At 43.9% G+C, this 21,191-nt stretch overlaps 1 long non-coding RNA gene across 1 annotated transcript; it reads left to right on the plus strand.

The window, feature by feature from the left end:
* The first annotated feature begins 7,925 nt into the window (after positions 1 to 7,925).
* Positions 7,926 to 11,453, plus strand: LOC310800315. The gene is made up of 3 exons (XR_014553869.1): positions 7,926 to 7,980; positions 9,580 to 9,754; positions 11,316 to 11,453. It is a non-coding gene; the product is annotated as an uncharacterized lncRNA (long non-coding RNA).
* The last annotated feature ends 9,738 nt before the right edge of the window (positions 11,454 to 21,191 follow it).

The raw sequence follows: 21,191 nt of genomic DNA on the forward strand, positions 1-21,191 counted from the left end.
TGTTGTCCTTAAAATGTTTAACCTTATGGAGAAGATTTAAGGGTCTTTTGTGCAGCCGATTCTATTTTATGGACACCTTAACTCTGACTCTAAGGGAAATATTGACCTAAGGTGCTTTATGCAACTGCGGCCCAGGAATTCCTTTGTGGGTGTGTACTTGTCTTGCAGATGAGAAGTGTTTTGATGATGGAGAGTGGACAGTAAGCTATTGGAAAATTAATCTGTTGATTTACACTGTACTTCACCCCAGTAAACACACACACACGCACACACACACACACACACACACACACACACACACACACACACACACACACACACACACACACACACACACACACACACACAGACGACTCTCCACTACTCCAGCCTTCTCAACAGCAAATAAAACACATGAATCAAGTACATATCTTCCGATCGATGCTTTAGTTAAAAGGATGCAAGGCTCATATTCCACCTACCTCCCAAAACTAATAAGACTTTACCCCCCGGTTCAAATGATATTCATATTGTTCCAGTTGGAAATTCCTTAGCTAAGCTAGGTCAAAGGGGATTACATTTGCAAAGGTTTTTAGTCAGTGCCCTTTTTGAAATTGACTGCTTTGACTTCTCTTCGTTGTTGTCAGGAGGAAAGTGTTACGGGCACTCTTAGTCAGTGCACTTTAAATGTTCTGTCTTGAATTTTTCTCTTTGTTGTGAGGAGGAAAGTGGAGGAGTGGCATGAAATGACTAAGGTCAGAGATTCTCGAGCAGCTGCTAGGCAGCAATTCTTCCATTTAAGCAGTCTATTCTTGATGCCACAAAACATCACTCTTTTTCAGTTTTTGCCTTTTTTTTTGGTTGACATGTTGGTCATTTTCCGCTCCATTGGTCAGAGGAGGTAAGCAATTTCAAGTTCACTTCAAGACGTTGATATATGGGACACCACTTGACGCAGGCTCTTTCACATTAAAGCCTCTTCTTTGTCTTTTGTGGAACTACCAGCGCCTGGAGAGATATATCTCTTGGCCTGGGAATGGTAGCTGATTCCGTTTGCATTCTTGTATGGGAAAATCTGCCCCGAAGCATCCGAAGCCTCCTGGGTCCGGATCCATCTGGGGATTATTTTTGATTTCATGCCAAGGAAATTGATGCAAACCCATTGCTTTAAGATTTGTGGGGGGAGGGGGGGTCCAGTAAAGGATGTAAAATGTGAAATTAAATTTAGAACAACCAACAATATGATAGACATATTCAAGTCCATCTCTATATCTGTCCATCAGCTAAGATGACGTGCAATTTAATGAGAACCAACTCCCCAAACTGGCCGAGTGGTTATATTCCCTCTCACATGACCATACAGTATATTTGAGTGACAGGCTATTGTGTCTTACATTGCACTGTATGTCTCGGTCACTGTACTCTAAGGCCGTTATTACTGTTGCCCTTGATAGTGGTCCAACCAACCATGAACACATCAACACAGGGCCAAGGGAGCTGGAAGGTGGGTGCTGCACCCCCTGGTGGCAAGAGATGGGATTTTTGAAATTGTTGGATTTGGCTGTCTTGTGTTTATAACAGCAACAAAATGCATTAAAAAACAATTTGTGCTTCCCAGCTTTAATCTTATTTCATACGCTCTCTCTTCAAAAGTGTTTGATTTTCATCATAATCTGGTTTTCCATAATAATAATAATAAGTTCAGTGTTTATGCCTGTGTTGCTGTCTGTTGTAGTGTAAAACGACTAAAGGGAGAGCAGGTGCTTACATGAAAGTGAGTGAGAAAAGGAGATACTGTACTGAATAATGACATCACAACAGTATAATCCTAATGTTAATTTAAAATTAAATATTCTTCTAAATATGGATGAAAGGCCAAAAAACATCACATTTTCTTCAACGCTGACCTTGCGGGCAGCACCGAGAGTCCCTTCCTTACAGCACCCCCTACCTAAAAGTACTTCCAGCGCCACTGCACAGGGGGCATTAGCAGCACCATCGATTTCATCCAACTGTTATCAGTGATGGTGCCTCTCTGTCTCTGCCTCCATCCCATGTACTGTAAGTTAACTCCCTATCAGTGCTCTCTCCGAATACCTGCAGTATCTTGAACATACTGTATATATAGACTGTGTTCATTTATCCGTCTGTCATGGTACCCTATCTACCGTCCCCCCTCCGCAGGGAGGTCAGAGTGCAAAGGTCAAAGACAGAATAAGCGCCCAGGGATTCCGTGTTTTGTTCAAGTCCATGTCGGCCGGAAGGAAGCGCCAACCTGCTGCTCATACAGCTTCCACATCTACAGTAGCTGTCTCTGATCCTGGTTCATCTTGTGACATCACTGATGATGTCATAGGCACTGATGATGTCATAGGCTTGGGACATCATCAGTCACTCGAGCAATTGTGGTTTGGTTACAATCGAGCAATTGTGACATCACTGATGATGTTATAGACATTGTGACATCATTGTGATGTCATCAGTTTGTGATGTCATCAGTGATGCAAAGTTGCGCAATTGTGCGCTGCCCATCCCAATAGCGCCGGCGAGGCCACGCAGCAACCAAGCCGATTTGTCAGACCACATGCCTCTCTGGTGTGCCGTGTACAACGGTCACCTGGACTGTGTCCGGATCCTCATGGAAGCCGGGGCCGACACCAACAGAGTCCCAGCTCCCCACTATCACACCGTGGTCTACTATGCTGCCGGGGATGGTAGGCTGCACATACTGCAGGAACTCATCAGGTTCCATGCTGCTGTTCCTGTTGACATGGACAGCGATCACCTCACGGAGTCTCCTCTCTACGTCAGTGCTGCCCTCCACTACCTGGACTGCTTCCATCTGCTGCTCCAGGCAGCTGGTGTTCTGACCCGTGACGTGGCTTCTCAGCTGCTGCATGAGGTGCAGGTGCACAGGTGCAACTCGGCCTTCGTCCAGCTGCTCCTGGACCACGGCGGTGACCCGGCCCTGGTGACCTTAGAGCAGGCACAGCTGGAGAAGAAGGCGGATCCAGAGGCTCTCAGGGTCTTTCTGGAGGCCAAGAGATGTCCTCGCAGTCTGTCCGACGTGTGTCGGATCCGGATCCGCCAAGTGCTGGGAAGACATCGCCTGAACCAAGTCCACTCCCTACCACTAACACAAGTGATGAAGGACTTTGTGCTCCATCGAAACTGACTTGAAAGACCGAAGACTGCATTGCAAATGTGGGACAGTGGGAGGTTTAAAAATAATCCAATCTGAAAGTGATGATGGGTGAAAATGAAACTACTGGTTACTGTGAGGAGAGTCATCTCCTGTGAGAATCAACAAGCCAACGGCCATCTCCAGAGGACTGACTGATAATCAAAACAGCACACCGTTGTGTGTTTGACATCTTAGCTATTTGGCAGGTGCTCGCATCCACAAGAAATTCACACGTGCAGTAGAATCACCTTAAACGCATGTTAACACCAACATTACAAGCCCCCAAAGAAGGTCAAAATAACAGCAACAAAATAACAACAACAAAACATTCTGCTTTCCCTTGCTTTCCTCTTGGGCCTACTCTTGGCTGTGAGATGTTCATCACGGAGATGAGCTTACGGTTCTTCGGGGTAATTGGTATACTGTCTGAGCCACACGGGTGGAAATATTCAGTATGAATCATGGGGTTATTGCATGAATGCCGATCATATAAATTCCCACATTGCACTCAGGGCATCTTCTACCGAGGTGATTCAAAAGCTAGCTAATCGTATAATTGTATGGAGGCTCTCAATTGTCTTTGTAATGAGCAGGCAGGGCAAGTGTTATTGAGTATATGAGCAAAACATTGAAATGTGCTCATTCTGATTCATTCTTCTCATGAATCCCACACAGTTTAATGAAGCCCATTCATTCAGATTGACATCTCCAGACCATTGCTATACGTCTATTTCTCTCCTTTTCGCTTTTGTTGTTCTTTTGGCCCATTATAAATTCTCATAGAAAGTTATCCGTCTCCTCCTCTCTCTCTCTCTCTCTGTCTCTCTCTCTCTCTCTCTCTCTCTCTCTCTCTCTCGCCTTCATTCTCATTTGTCTCCTCCAAGCTTTGCTGGCTGACTCATTCATATTTCATATTCTGTCTCCCAGTGAAATGTGAATAATGTCTGTCCCTGAGGCAGGCTGGTCACACCCGACTACTTTCTGAATCCACATCCCTCTTCATCACTATTCCCATTAACACCGGCTACTTATTATAGACTATTTACGCATGGCTAGTCTTTAGCCATGCGTAAAATAGCAAGGTATACTTGCTGCATATACATATACTAAATAAATAAGCCTAACCAATGGCTATTATCAAACCTGGGTCCTTTTTTTGCCTATCTAAATCACAATGTGGGCCTGTAGTTTCATTTTAAAATCAATTTACCGGTAGTATCCTTTTCTGTGAATGGCAACTTACATCATCTAAATCTGGCGCCCTGTGCAGGCTTACAAGGTTTACAGGTTTAAAAGGATTACTTCAAGGATTATTTTCAAAATACTGTTTGACCTGTTGATCAGTGTGCAATGCATGTGGGAATGGAACTGGCCACTCACAACTGCACTAATAGGAGCTGATCATTGACTTTACCCTAAATGTAACAGAGACCCTGATCCACAGCTGGGAGTGATGTTGGGAGAGAGCAGTCACATTTCCACCGCAGCACAGAAGCTTCAGAGGAGTGTCACCTCCTGTTGGAGAGGAAAGATAGTCTATTCCCAGTCCTCTCTCTTCTCGTCGATGTAACGACCCGTCTGTCAGCAGGATACAGGACAAATCAATGCCTGCCTATACATCAGAACGTCTTTGATGAGCCGAGGTTGTCTAATCCCCCACTCAGCTACAGTAGCCTATATATCAAGGCATGAGTTTCTAACCTCTCACTCACACCGGCCCTGTTGTCAACAACTAGACTCCTCTTGAAGCAACCAGAATTGATTCTGTGAAGTTGACAAAAGGTTGTTGGCGCTGAAGCAGTTCAAACTTTTAGTCAGGTCAACGCATCAAACGGGCAAATGCTTCTCTGGCCAGAGAGCCAAAAATGATGCTGAGTAGTAGGTCCATCATTATGGTGTGACACCAGGTGAGATCAAGTAGGACCAAGGTGATGCAATGAAAATTCACTCCACTGATTGATTGTCCTTTTATAGTTTTCTGTTGCCTTGGCTGTGGCATGTCTGCTGAGGTGTGAACTCTGACACAGATAACCCAGACTGAGACCACCACCATACATACAGCCTCAGCTCAAATCTATCAACTTGCTTGAGATTCGGTCCAAGAACTTTAAATCCTCCTCCTTTATCATCGGCAACCTGGCTGGACTCCATTCTAATCTATTTATCACTCTAAATGCCCACTAAAGACTCCCTATGTGCCCCAGTTCAGTTTCTGAATGGATGAACCTGAACCACCTTGTATAACTCCACAGAGAAGCTCCCTGATTTATGATCACAGATACTACAAATCCTTCTGAGCCTAGATCTAAGATGGAAAAACAGAATGTGTGGAGGGGCTTCAATTGTCTCAATGGTAGTGAGTGTGGCACAATAGGCCTATAGCACAGTCAACTTTCTGTCTGTGTTGTACCAGCAACACAATTAATGATCCCACTAAAATATAATTCTGACAATAATCAGTTTCGGGAATATTGTTCTGAGCTTGCTGAAGTCTGTGGTCTTTTCTATATGCATTGCCCGTAGATGGCATGGAGAGGCTAGGCTAGTCACCTCTAGAACCTCAAGAACTCTTTGCACTCATGCTGCATTGGTACATAATATAGGTCTGGTTCAAAGGCTAATGGTGTGTAGGAGTAGAGTCTGGTGTGTGCATCCAGTCAGTTGAATAATAACTACCACCTTCAACATGGCCTTTAATTTACAACCAGATGCAAGACAGAATTAATCAGCCATCTGTTTTCAATGAAGTAGCTTAGTTAGCATTTCTGAGACCCACTGACACACCTTATACAAAAGCCTATCTATCCATCGTATCTCCCTCCAGCCTCCATGTTATTTGTTCATCCATTTTATTTTAGATACACCACAAGCATATCACTCCGCTTGTGAAAAACACATCATAAAATAGGCCCCACCTCCTTCTGAGTAACCCACTCAGCCTCTGCCGTTTATCTTTGTGTTTGAAACATCACAAAATCCTCATCAATGTTGAAGAATATTTGTTTTGTTATGTTTAAGTTGTGTTTTATAGCTTACTCTCCAACTGAGTACTCAAACGGCGGTAATGCACAAAAAGCTGTTTGCCAACCGCCATAAAACAATAGTAGAAGAAGAAGAAGTAGTGAAGGAGAGGGAAGGTGGAGGAAAATGGCGTCGGAGAGTGAGAGTGAGAGCGAGAGTGAAATGGAAAATGATCAGGATAAAAGGGGAGATGAGAATAAACGTAAAAGTTTGTCGAGTGATTCAAGTGGCACAAGTCAGTTAGTGAAGAAAGTGAGGAAAGGGTTAGGTTCGGATAGTGAGTGTGGTCGAGCAGTGAGGAAGAAGCAGGAGTTTGTAGTGGGGATGAGGGTGGTTTCATCGACAGAGGATGGTATATTTAGTGATCAACATAAAGTAGGGGAGTTTGTGGAGAGGAGACTTGGGCAGGTAAGGTCAGTTAGAGTAGCAAGAAGTGGATTAGTTATAATTGAGTGTGTTTCAAAAGAGCAGAGAGATAAAGCTGTAAAGGAAATAAAGTCGTGTAGAAATAGGGCTACTGGAGGTGAACGTGCTAGTGCAGCTATTGTAACATGTTTTGTACTTGGATCTGAGGTAAGGAAGAAGGGTGTGGTGAGTGGTGTGCCTCTGTCGGTAGAGGCTGAGATGTTTGAAAGTGTGGAGGGTGTGCTGGAGGCAAAGAGATTGACACGATATCATGAGGGGGAAAGGGAGGAGAGTTTGTCTGTGTGTTTGACCTTTGATGGAGAGTTGCCTGAGAGAGTGTATGTGGATTATTGTTGTTATAGGGTAAGGCCGTTTGAAAGAGCACCGATGAGATGTTATTGCTGTCAAGAGTATGGTCATGTTGCTGCTGTGTGTAGAGGGGTCAGGAGATGTGGGAGATGTGGGGGAAAGGAGTGTGAGAGAGACACGTGTTTAGAGGAAGACAAGGCAAAGTGCCTACACTGTGATGGTGATCATCATGCGGGTTCAAAGCAATGCCCAAGGAGAGTAAATGAGGTGAAAGTGATTCAGATTAGGGTAAAAGAGAAGGGTATGTCATATGCTGAAGCTGTTAAAAGAGTGGAGAATGAGAGTGATAAAATGGAAGAAATTGAAAAGGAACCAGAGAAGAAACAGAAGGGAGGTGAACAAATCATTTGTGTGGACAAAAAAGGATTTTTGACATTTATGGCCATGGTGATTAATTGTACAGAGCAGATCAAGGGAAAAAAGGAAAAGATTAAGATGATGATGGATGCAGCTAGAAGGTTCTTGAATGTTGTGGACATTTCTGGAGAGGAGATTGAGAAGGCGCTGAGGGATGAGTTCCCGACGACTGAGCAGTAGAATGGATATATATAGAGTGATTGGGAGTACTATGGGTGGATACATGATGAACACTGTAAATATGAAGAAGACATCAAATTTCATTTGAACTGTGGAGGGCAGTAATACGCCTAGTAGCGTCTACACTGCCGGAAATAAAAAAGAAGAAGAAGAAGAAGACGTCACTGCTGAAATTCTCTCGTCCCGCGCCAGAGCCGCGCCAGCTTTCTGAGAGGAGGTATGCATTATTTTCTGTCATGATTAAGCATTTATTTAGGTTTTTAGACAATAAAAAACGTATCAGGATGCACTTGTCAATGATATTCTTAGTGTTGAGAACGTGTAGAGCTCTGTGTAATTCTAATCTGAACTTTGTAAATGCGTTTTTGCAAGTTTATAGTGACATGCGTTTCCAAGTGCTACAGGGTTTCCTGTGTTTTAAACAGGGGCCGGTGTATCCGTGTATGGAGGAGACTGCATGTTTCAAGCCTTGTTTTGTATTGTAGGTATGTGCACTCTTTATTTTCACAAGTGTTTACTGTTACTGCTAATGTTTAGCATATTGAGAGTTAATTTGGAATCAATGCATAAATGATAAATGTGTTTTATTTCATTTATTTTCACATCCTTATTTGAAAGCATCGTTGCTCTTAAGAAGAGTTGTATAGACCAATTATACGCCTACGTCACAATGACAACAAAGCAAGCTGCGTGCGCAACGTGTAGGCAGAAAACCGTCAGCCCAGCATTCACAGACAGTGAAAAAGCCCCGCTGTCAGGACTGCTCTATGCCCATCTGCAACACACAGTTATATTTTAGTTTTAAAATGCAGTTCTCGGCTTACTACCACAGCTTATCGCCTAGTGATAAGCAATGTTATGCATCGAAATTAACGTTGTTTAATGGGATATGTCTTACAGACCCATACGCACTGGCGCTGTCAATTGGCCAAGCCATACATATCGTGCATTCCTTTATAACTGGGGATAGCGTAGATAATTATTCTGTAACTTGCAAAGATATATTGTTATGTTGATAATGCACACAACTCAATAATGACATTATGTAACGTTACTTGGTCGTTAACTAACCGAGCGATGTGGCTGAGCAGCCTACAGTTTCAGGCAGCTTACCTGATTATGAAGAGCACTGCAAAGTCGGGCATTTTTAACGATTTCCTCTTTCGGCTTGCAACCAAAGACACCTACGGTTAGCATTAAAAGCAAGGACTAAAGTTTTACCGAATCCCGTCAACTCATACTGCTTTTATGCTAACCGTAGGTGTCTTTGGTTGCAAGCCGAAAGAGGAAATCGTTAAAAATGCCCGACTTTGCAGTGCTCGCTCATTTCATATCAGGTAAACTGTAGTAGGCTGCTAGTAACAGCCACATCGCTCGGTTAGTTAACAACCAAGTAACGTTAAATAATGTCATTATTGAGTTGAACTGATTGGAACGAGGACATCATTAAAAATGCCCAACTTTGTAGTGCTCTTCATAATCAGGTAAGCTGCCTGTAGCTGTAGGCTGCTCAGCCACATCGCTCGGTTAGTTAACGACCAAGTAACGTTACATAATGTCATTATTGAGTTGTGTGCATTATCAACATAACAATATATCTTTGCAAGTTACAGAATAATTATCTACGCTATCCCCAGTTATAAAGGAATGCACGATATGTATGACTAGGCTTGGCCAATTGACAGCGCCAGTGCGTATGGGTCTGTAAGACATATCCCATTAAACAATGTTAATTTCGATGCATAACATTGCTTATCACTAGGCGATAAGCTGTGGTAGTAAGCCGAGAACTGCATTTTAAAACTAAAATATAACTGTGTGTTGCAGATGGGCATAGAGCAGTCCTGACAGTGGGGCTTTTTCACTGTCTGTGAATGCTGGGCTGAGGGTTTTCTGCCTACACGTTGCGCGCGCAGCTCAATGTTGACAAGCTGTATAAGGGGTCTATTAGCCATGTATGAGATACACATGTAAATTAACATACACTCCATCCTAAGCTTTCTGAGAGGGAGGGGCTGGTGTACCTGTGTATGGAGGAGCCTGCATGTTTCAAGCCTTGTTTTGTATTGTTTTACTGTATACAGATCCAGTCTTCACTAAAGATCATCCAGTAGCAGTTTGTGGGCCGAGTCATTTCTTCAACCTGCACAGCCACAGAACACAACGCAGATCCTATGTTAGACGTTAACGGATGTGCATCCAGCCAGACTGTTGAAGTTGCAGGCCAGGCACACTCCAAAGGCTGGCCCTGGCTTGGAGGTACGCAAAATGCCCTCAAATATGAATTGTGGAAGGAATAAGAGCCAGGGGCCAGTTGCACAAAGCACCTTAAGTTAAGATTTCCCTTAAGAGTCCGAGATAAGATGTCTATAAAATAAAATCGGTTGCACAAAACACCCTAAAGTCTTCTCCTTAAGGTTAAACATTTTAAGGAAAATGTAAGCACAAGATTTAAGACACAGAAAGTCCCTGTGATGTCATAAATTGTGACATCATCAGTGATGTCGGAGGCATTGTGACATCAGTGATGTCATAAGAGGTTGTGATGTCATCAGTGAGGTCATAAAAGCAGTTGTGACATCAGTGATGTCACAAGAGTCCCACTGATGATGTCATAAGTGATGTCATAAGAGCAAGTCAAGTCCCAGCCAGGGGCAGACTGAAAGAAGTGGGAGTCTGGCATCAGACCCCCATCTTCAGCCATGGACAGCTGTATGTTGCCAGCTCCAGGACAGGTGATCCAGCATCCCTGAAGTATGCCATCAAGGAGCAGCCAGGGCGAGGCCGCACAGCCAGGGCGAGGCCGCAGGCTGACCAAGCAGGCCAAGAGGAAGAGTGGTGGTGACATGGTAGAGGAGTACCTGATGAGGAAGGAAGCCAGGCAGGCAGAGAGAGACAAGGAAAGGAAGGATGATGTCACGCTCTTTCTTTTCAGTTTGGCACCCGCCATGAGAAGGCTGCCTGTAGACAGGCAATCATGGGCCAAATTAAAAATCCAGGAGCTACTCCACGAGGCAGAGTTTGGGGCTGTGTATTCTCAGCCTGTATATTCTCAGCAGTCCAACTACAGCTACAGCCAGAACCTGCTTTCTCTTTAGCTCAGCACCTTACTGGTTGTCATGGTCGACATCAAATGTTACTTCATATGGAAGTGTTTTTTTGTTTTTTTTCCTTTAATGTTACAGCCAAACTGCGCAGTATCTTTAGCTCTGTGGCTTACTGGTCATTGGCATGAAGCAAATGTTACTTCGTATAGAAGTGTCTCTTGTTCCTTTTTGTTGAAAAGGATGTTGAAACGTTGAGATGTTATTTTCTCCACAATGTATAGAGAGCCAAAATGAATGTCACTTCCTGCTTCAGCATGTGTACCAAGGGATTTCATCAGTCATTTTATTTTCCATAGACATTTCGTAAAACGTGTATAAAAAATAGTTGTACTTTATATAGAATATATTTAGAATATTTAGAATCAGGAGAGACAGTAGAACATTTCACTCGGACCAAAACTTAAAAAAACAACGTAGAAAAAAATATTTTCTTAAATGAGCAGTTCTATGGTCTCTCCTGATTCTAAATATAGCTGAATCACCTGTTTTGACCATGTACAACTATTTTTATAAGCATTTTACGAAATGTTTATGGAAAATAAAATGGCTGATGAATTCCTTTTGTACACATGCTGAAGCAGGAGGAAGTGACGTTCACTTTGGCTCTCTATTTACCAATTACTTTATAATTATAAAATTATAAAAGTGTGTGTGTGTGTGTGTGTGTGTGTGTGTGTGTGTGTGTGTGTGTGTGTGTGTGTGTGTGTTCTGAGATGGTGAAAGAGAAAGACACTGTTCTGATCATCTAATGTGTCTCCCCCATCGACTGCCTGTCACTCTACCAGGGAAACCACACATCTGCTCATTTGGGCTTGAATTACACCAGCTTGTGTAGCCTACATGTGTTTGTGGGGGACAGTCTGTATTTACAATTACTGTATTTATATACTGTATTTACAATTACAATTAACAATGTAATTACAATTATTTATTATTCAATAAAATGTTATATTGTAACAATCGTCATTGTATTTGTGACTGCCATATAACAACTTGGATTCATTATTTGTGTTTAGATGGGGGGAAAAAAGAGAGAAAAGCATCAACAGTTAAGGCATTTATTTCTGCCAAACAAACGTAAATATCTCAGAAACTATACATCACATTGCTTATATTTTTACATTCTGAGTGAGAGCAGAAGTAGCTCAAGAGTCTGGTGTATATTCATGTCGTATTAAAGTTGTGTGAACTGTCGCCGTTTTTACAACACTAAACAGCACGGCCTGCTACCGCAAGACACTCAAGGCTGGCTCCGTAGGGCCCCATTGCCATTTCCACCCAATGACGATGTTTGTTTACCAACATGCTGATCCCTCTTATAGGACAGATATAACTATTTTACAAAGAGAAAAGGTGAACGTTTACAGAGAACCACGGCGCACATGGTCATATTGCCATGGCACTTCTCCAGCAGGTGAGGTGAAGTACTGGCGGAGGGTTTCCCGTACTCTGAGGGCCTCTGCTGATGCCCGGTTCCCCCGCAGATTCCTGATGGGAGCCAGAATGTTCTCTCCACTGGCATCTTCAGCTGGCTCCTCACCTTCTTCATGCTGATCGCCCTCTGGATTGTGCAAGAAGTTGGAGAGGATGCAAGTGGCCTTCACAACACTGTCTGCTACCTCAGGGCAGACTTGCAGTCTTCTGTAGAAGACCCTCCAGCGTTGAGTGAGGATGCCGAAGGCATTCTCCACGATACGCCGGGCTCTGGAGAGGCGGTAGTTGAATACCTTCTTGTCCTCTGGAAGATGCCGTCCGGGATATGGTCGCAGGAGGTATGGCTTCATCGGGAAAGCCTCGTCGCCCACAGCCACATAAGGCACAGATCCCAGCTCTGGTGCAGCAGGTAGGGGAGATGGTGGTGGGACATGCATGTCACCTGCCTCGAGGGCTTTGCCGAGATGGGAGTTGGCAAAGATGCCTCCATCGCTGTTGCTCCCAAACCCTCCTACATCAACAGCCAGGAATCTGTAGTCGGCATCGACCAGTGCCAGTAGTATGACGGAGAAAGTGCCCTTGTAATTATAGAATTGGGAGCCTGAGTTGGGAGGTGCCTGAATTACAATGTGCTTTCCATCCAGTGCACCGATGCAGTGTGGAAAGTGCCACCGGTCTTCAAACCGCTTGGCCGTCTTCAGCCACAACTCAGCAGTTGGGGAGGGCATGTAAATTTCCCTCAGGTTGTCCCACATTGCGTTGCAGGTGTCCTTCACTATTTTTGCCACAGTTGACGTCCCAAGGCGAAAACTTGCTGCTATTGTGGTGTAGGAGTCTCCAGTGCTGAGAAATCTGTAAAGAAGACATAATTAAATAAATATATTCACTAATGGTTAGTTAGCTATTGGTATTGATAAATGATGTAGGCTATAGGCTAACAACCTTATCTGTCTCATCCATCCACCCACCCACCAATCTGAGTCTAGATAACATAGGCTATTTAGATCAGTGGTTCTCAAACTTTTTCACATCAAGGATGCCTAAACTAACACAAATTAGACCATGGAGCCCCATTTGACAGGATTTGTTCCCAAGGTCCCTCATCTGGTATGTGTTTTGCTTGTATGTTTTATTGCAGAAGGTGTATGAAACCCATGACCAAAATAGTCATACATTCTGTCATTGTACTACTTATGGATGGAATAATAGTAAACAGTATTCCCCTTTTTGCTGGGGATCCCCTGGAACCCCCAAGGACACCTGGGGGTCCCCAGGCCCCACTTTGAGAATCACTGATTAGATAGCATAGGCTATAGGTTATTTATCTTTCTCTGGCCAATGCTCTAGGCTATTTTTTACATTTACAAGGATGTAGCCTTGTTGAAATAGACGAAATAAAGTAGGCTATAACAATACTGTGGTGTAATTAGGTTAATATAGCCTACCAGGTTGATTATAGACTATTCCTTGCACCTACAACCATCACAGGGAAATCAATACTGCCTCGATTATGAAGTGATCAGTTATAAACGCTAGCTCCAACATTATCCCACTCAAACAGATTTTAAACCTCCCGTTGCAAATGCGCACAGTTGCACTGTCAAACTGGACTTTCATTTTCTGATATATTTATATTATTTTACCTCAGACACACGGCTAGCCTCTGCTCTGGGTCAATCGGCTCTCTGTAGTTATTCCACATCCTCGTCAAATGTGGTGCGAGCTGTTGCAGCAGAGACTCAAACTGCCCCACGGACATCCTGAAATATGTCCGAAAGCGTCCGTGGTACAATTTCAGCTCCTGTATCAAGCAGTGAAACTCCCCATGCTCTCTCCTACCCCTGAGTATTGGATGTACCCAGAAATTTCTTTTTTTCTTTCGTTTGCTAAGCAAAATCAGAAGCAAGTCGTCCTCACTGGATGATGATTCCATTGTTTAATTTTCGCGCCGCCAGAGTTTTTTTTTCGCGCCTGCTTTATACCCGCAAAATCGCGTCGCGTTTGGTGTGCATAGAAAAGTGCGAATAATTCGCCAGCGAATTATTCGCACTTTTCTCAACGTTTATTCGCGTCGTGCTCGGTGTGTAAGGACCTGTAATCTTGAGACTTTTAAAGTTTTGGATAGGACCGCATGGCATGCATGCATATATATGCATATAAGGCTCGCTCCTCACCAATCCCGGCGCTTGACTGCTGCGTAGGCGGGTGCAGGGTGTGGTCTGCCCAAATCTGCGGTGGGTTCCATAAAGATGAACTATGACAGGGAAATTTGCCATCAGACACTCCTCAACGAATAATCAGTAAGAATAATTCCACATCAACTAATCAAAGTATTTCTGTGTGTTTTCAGGCGAACCAGCCTATGAAATGCTTTGAGTTTCATCCTGACTGGGTGCCTTCATTAAACCTCGGGCACACAGAAGTCAAAGCAACACATCTAGAGAGGATGAACTGGTCACGCAGGAGGATAAAGAGGTACGCTCTCACAGCACCACACCAAATAGCTGCAGACAGATCAGAGATGGAGGAAGCTGCGCCATCAGCTGAAGCTGCACAGAGATCCCAAGTGGACGACGCTTTAACATCATCGGATGGAGCTGCAGCACAACAGGTGGATGAAGATGCATCAAAGGACAACACTGGTGAACAGCAGGACTGCAGTTTTTGTACCCGCAGGATGGCTGAAATTACCGTAACCGCTTGTTGGAGGAGAACAGGACACCGAAGGAAGAGCTCTCCGCTGGGTGTCAAACTTGACCAAACACTGTCATTTGACGCCCACATCAAATCCATCTGCCAAACCTCATTCTACCATCTCCGGAACATCTCAAAGCTCAGACCCCTCCTACCTCAAGCCGCCACAGAAAAACTGGTCCACGCATTCATCAACTCCCGCATTGACTACTGCAACTCCCTGCTTGCAGGCCTCCCCACCGAATCCATCCAGAGACTGCAATATGTTCAGAACTGTACCAGAACCCGGAAGTCAGAACACATCACCCCTGTCCTCCACTCACTCCACTGGCTCCCCATCAACCAACGCATCACCTTCAAACTCCTCCTCCTGGTCTACAAGGCAGTAAACCACACTGGTCCCACCTACCTTCAGGAACTCCTCCCCCCCCCCAAGCCTCCCTCCCGGTCACTCAGATCCGACACCCTCAACCTGCTTGTTGTCCCCCGCACCAAGCTGGCAACGATGGGTGACCGAGCCTTCTCCACTCTGGGGCCACGCCTGTGGAACCAGCTCCCAGGAACTGTTCGGGCCTCTGAATCCCTCGCTGTTTTTAAAACAAACCTTAAAACCCACCTGTTCCGCTCTGCTTTTTACTAGCTCTGAGCTTTTAGCTGTTTTTAGCTTGTTTTTATTTTGTCTTTTAGCTACTGTAAAGCACCTTGAGATTTGTTTTACATTTTAAAGTGTGCTATATAAATTAAAGCCATTATTAGGGGTCCAAGCATGAAGTGCGTGGATCCCTATTGTATCTGTAATGTTTATTATTATTATTCTGCCCTAAAACAGCATGCACGTCAAAAACCGTAAGGGCTACAGTAGCCAGACCTTGCACATAGGTTGGAAATGTGCCCCACTGCTCAGAGACAAAAAATTAGCCATATTGGCCAGATGGTGGCGCTATAACAGACCCTTTTGCGTATTGACCCATAACTCACACCCATTTAAGCCTGCTAGATTTTCCAAAAAAAAAAAACGAACTCGTCCTAGGCCATTTGCCCGAATGAGCCCAAACTTTTTCTGTGTCATCTCTGGACTTCCCTGATCTAAAGTTGTATAAAGAATTTGGATACGTGAAACCGTCTTGAAATGATAAATGTTTAAACTTTGACACTTTGAAACTTTGAAACTTTGAAACTTTGAAACTTTGAAACTTTCACCGGAAGCTTGGACCCCGCATCGCCGCTTGCGGCTATATTTATTATTATTATTTCTCCCAAAAGAATATGGATATTTTTTTTCTTTTTTCTGATGTTCACCCAATTTTCTCCCCAATTGTACTTGGCCAAATTTCCCCCTGCTACCCCGGTCGCTGCTCCACCCTCTGCCGATCTGGGCAGAGCCGTAGACTAGCACCATGCTTCCTCCGACACACGCGCAGGTGCCAGTGACAGCAGGGAGCGTCACTGGCAGGACGTAGCACGTGGGAGGATCACGCTATTCCCACCAGTGCCTTCCGCCCCCGAACAGGCGCCCTGACCGACCAGAGGAGGCGCTAGTGCAGCAACCATGACGCATACCCTCAATCCGGCTTCCCATCCGCGGACACAGCCAATCGTGCCTGTATGGACGCCCGACCAAGCCGGAGGTAACACGGGGGCGCGAACCTGCGCCCCTGGAGACAATCATGCTCAAAAGAAAAGACTAACTTTAGCGACACATCTGGAGACTTTTTCTGACATGCGATTAACATTACCAACAAGCAGCAATAAGCAGGCAATGACGATAGCTGGATAAGTCCCGCAGACTCCCGCTAGCATTGATGCTAAGTTAGCGTCGACTTTTAGCTGTGGTAACAGTGGTGCAGTGACAACAGAATACACACACAGGCTTATCTAAGCCCTATGTTAAAGGTACACTGCTACAAAAAACATTGATCTATTGAAATGATACTTAACATCAGGGATTCCGCTAGCATGTTTTCTGGCCGGCGACATTCCAGAATTCCGGCCTTATAGAATATTTACCGGCCCAGTCAAAATGTAGCCTATTGAAAAAAGATAGATGTAGCCTAATCATACATAACACATGATTGTATAATTTTTAGCAAACGAAATCTTAATTTTAAATCTTTTTGATTTCCAAATAATTTTCTAAGCGGTGCGGTCTACGCTTGTGAGTGCAAAAGGAGCGAGCTGCACGCACACCGCTCCTTATTTAATTCATTAATTCGGTTCGGGTTTGCAGACCCATTAAGATTAAACAATAAAACACAAAAAACAAAAGCTATTATCCAATCGTCCAACAAATGTATTTTATTATAGTGAATGTCAATGTCCTTGCGTTCCTCTTCGAGGAACAATTTGGCCCTCAATTTGGCCCTCAATGTCCTTACGTTCCTCTTCGAGGAACAATTTGGCCCTCAATTTGGCCCTCAATGTCCTTACGTTTCTCTTCGAGACACTAACACTCGTTAAGAGTCTTGGCAATAAACCTGTGGGAGAGAGAAAGCACAATCAGAAATATTTTAACATCATATCACTGCGATAGCAGTAGCACACCATCTCTTTTATAAATGTACTTACTCTGATTGCCCTCCCGCTCCAGAAACTATTTGCCGCCCCTGAAGACAAAAACACACTCACTGTAAAGTCATGCAAGTGTCTATACGACAAACACAGCACAGAGTCGTAATGTGTGGTTTCTTACTTCTTTGCGGCAATTTGGCCCTCAATGTCCTTACGTTCCTCTTTGAGGATTCTTCGAGGATCTCTTCTTTTTCACTGCATACACTGCAGACTTCACACACATCACCCCCTCCTGTCACCTGCAGAAGTTCTCTGACGACTCTGCGATCGTCGGTCTCATCACTGGAGATGACGACGCAGGATGCAGGCACGAGCTGGTGGTGGATTTCCGCAGGCGTGGTCCCCCACGTCCCCTGTGGCGGCGTCCTCCTCTTCATCACGCAGCAGTCCAGCCTTTCGGAACCCGTTGGTGATCGTGGATGTTTTGACACTCCTCCACGCTGTCAGGATCCACTGGCAAACTTGAGCGAAAGTTGCTTTTCGCATGCGACCAGTTTTGGTGAATGATTTATCGCCGCTAGTCATCCACGCCTCCCACTGAACGCGTAGTGCCACTTTGAACGCACGATTGACACTGATGTCGAGTGGCTGCAGAAGCTTCGTTGTGCCCCCAGGAATCACAGCTGGAATTGAGTTTGTGCTCTTGATGGCTGCTTTCACAGAATCTGTATGTAATTTGTTGTTCAAACAAAGGTATGACATGGCTTAGTAGGAATTACAATGAAGCGATTATATCTGCACTAGTTCAAAATAAAAATGTCAATTTAGTTTAGTAAGAAATAGCTTGCATGTTTTAGCTCTGCATGTTTTACAATGTAAATAGTTTTGGATTGAAATGCATTACAGTCACATAACTTTTAAGAGTTAAGTTTCTGTAGTTCTTGTTTCTGTAGAAGAAACCAATCTTTCCCCTCAGCTTTTTGGTTGGGTGCATGTCCCACATCATGGATCTGAAATAAGAACTTAGTATTATAGCCAAAATGCCCAAATATGTATAAGAATTAACAATTTAAATTTGCTCACCTGGGTGTTAAAATGTCTAAATGTCCTTCCTGAGTCCCTCTTCACAGTCTTGGCCAATGAAAGGCAAACGTCTTCCATGTCCAGTTTCTTGGCCCAATCGAATCCAATGTCTCCAGCAGGGCCTCACGGGCAGTCTTTAGGACGACAGATCTCCCGTGTGCTTGAAAAGAAAGACAGACAACATTTAGCATGTATACTTTGGTGGGCTGAAATGCAGTATAAAACAGATTGGAACAATCACATTAATTACTGAATTATCACATAAAGCTATTGAAGTTTTAAAATAATGTTTGAATGTTGGAGAATTAATTTGATACATACATACCTCCTGTAATCCATGTAAATGTAACAGTTGGCGACGTGTTATTTGATTGTTGGGAATTTGCAGGGAAGTGCACACCTGTCCCCAAAAGCCCTGTGCTTGTGACACATCCTGCAACTGCACACCACTCTGCAGAAGTTGTCCTGCTATTTCAACAATTTCTTTTTTTTCAATTTGTTTGGTTTTGTTCTATGAGGAAAAGTTAAAAGAACATCGTTGGACATTTATCCCAACATGGTAGTTTAGTAAGAGAAATAGCTTGTGTATTTTAGCTCCATCATGCTAGTCCATGCTGGTCCTGACCACATCTGTGGGCGTACACTGCGATATTGTGCTAAAATCACTTTACATGAGGTCCCGAGGTACCTACTAAACACATCAGCATGCTACTCGAGGTAGGTCGACAGATTTTATACCCTGTCGCTTTAAAAGTCTGATGGGAAAAAATAGCTTCAGGTACAGTGCAGCAGTTCACTGGAACAATCTGCCAAGGGAAATATAAGCAAGTACTACTGTGACCAGTTTTAAAAGAGCCCTAAAGTACTGGCTCCATAGAAATGCACTTTAAATTACTGGCTCCATGGCAATGCACTTTACATTTATTTTATAGCCTTTTTATTTTTTTTATTCTCTTTATAAGTGATACATTGCCCTGCTGCTATTTGTTTTCTCTTGAGTTCCTTTAATGCAGTGGTTCTCAACTGGTCTAGCCTCACGACCCACATTTTTCCTTAGTCATTAAGTCGTGACCCAATGTTCAGAATTTAGCCTAACTTTGTAGCATCATTTAGCCCCCTTTGCAACAAGCTAGCATGGCATGTTGGTACCAACCAAGCCTTAGGTCTCTGGATTTAAAAATGAGCCCTCTACACTCTGAAAGACTAATGTTGGCCACGGACGCCAACATCCTCAATGAGTCAATTTTTTTTTCTCATGCGCACATCCGCAACCCACTCAAAACGGCCCTGTGGCCCACTTTTGGGTCCAGACCCACCAGTTGAGAAACACTGCTTTAATGTAACCGCTCTCCGTTGTTTTATGTTTTTTAAGTGTTTTATGTTTTATTATGCCTCGTCTTACTATATGTTTTATGTGAGGACCACAATGGAAATAAGCCTTCAGGATTTTTTGTGTTTTTATCCTTGGTGATTGATATATTGGCCCCTATCGTTGCATCGGCGCAGTTTCTAGGCCGAGCGGCAGGCGCAGATCAAAGCAGTGGGCGTGGACAGGCGCACTTGATATCGTCGTGCTGGCGCTAGATGCAGCCCAAAGCATTACAACCACGCCTTTTAGGCGTAAAATTATGCACCGTCATGCTCATTGGATAAGTGCAATAAACGAATCGCACGCTTGCCTTTTTAGCTCCAATTCCAGTGATCCCGCAAAACCAGACGAAAGCCAAACGCTCTGCCCCCCCCCCCTCCCTTCATCCAGCCTGTCTGTCTGCATTATAGGCTATTATTCCATATTATTATGCTTCTCAAACCAATCTAACTGCAGTTTCAATACTGCAAGCATGTAAATACGCTACACTATAGCAAGATCAAAGTGAAAATAATGTTCTATGCATCAGCTAGAAAAATATAGCCTATTAGATTGGTGAAAGTTTGTCCAGAAAGATATCATTTTCTCTCGCCTGCTGCAGGAAGGATGATGCACATAAATATACCCTACATTATGTCAAGTCATTGCATAAATGTGTTTTTATTGTAAAACTAAATGTGAAATAGGGCCAAGTTATTGGAGGGACATCACAGTATAGCAGATGCCATTAGAAGCGCGTTCCGAAGCGCGTTCCGCTGTTACTTCTCTAAATCACGTTAACTCGACAAGGGGTATATATAGGCCCAGGAGGACATATATGTTTCACATAGGGTGGTGTTTTCATTTCAATGTTTTATTTGGTCCAATATTGAAATGTTGACAATGGCAGGCTGTGTTACCATTACACATTAATTTAGAACTACCTTTTATATCTATTTTGGCTCATTTGGTGGCTATTTAGTAGCGAAATGAAGAAACACAATGCATGCTGGGAACTCAGAGAGAGAGAGAGAGAGAAGGGTGACAGAGAAGAAGCAGTGAAGGCACAGAATAGGCCTGCTTTTAAAAAGCGCAAAGCGCTAAATGTAGGCCAGGTCCCAAGATATCACTAGGCTGGTATTTAGCGCCGACACGCCCACTTTGGGACTGCGCCACGCCCATTCGGCCTAAAGCGCATTTGGCAGCCTAAAGCCTATTGCTATCTTGCCGAAACAGGCGCAAGGCACGTTTTTTTGCGGTTAAGGCCCGTAATAGCGCCGATGGCCTGTGGGAGAATAGAGCCCATTGTCTGTTCTTATTTTACTATATGTACTGTTGTGTTCTTTTTTTATCACCAAATAAATTCATTCATTCATTCATTCACCAGCTCAGCAGTCCTCCATCACATATTTTTGTCATTTGATTGTAACCAAATTCCTGCTATTTGGAAATCATCCACTGTGATTCCTGTCCCTAAAATTAACAAACCTATGGAGCTGAATGATTTTAGACCAGTCTCCCT

The sequence above is a fragment of the Poromitra crassiceps genome (assembly GCF_964638095.1).
Source record: "Poromitra crassiceps genome assembly, chromosome: 30".
NCBI lineage: Eukaryota > Metazoa > Chordata > Actinopteri > Beryciformes > Melamphaidae > Poromitra > Poromitra crassiceps.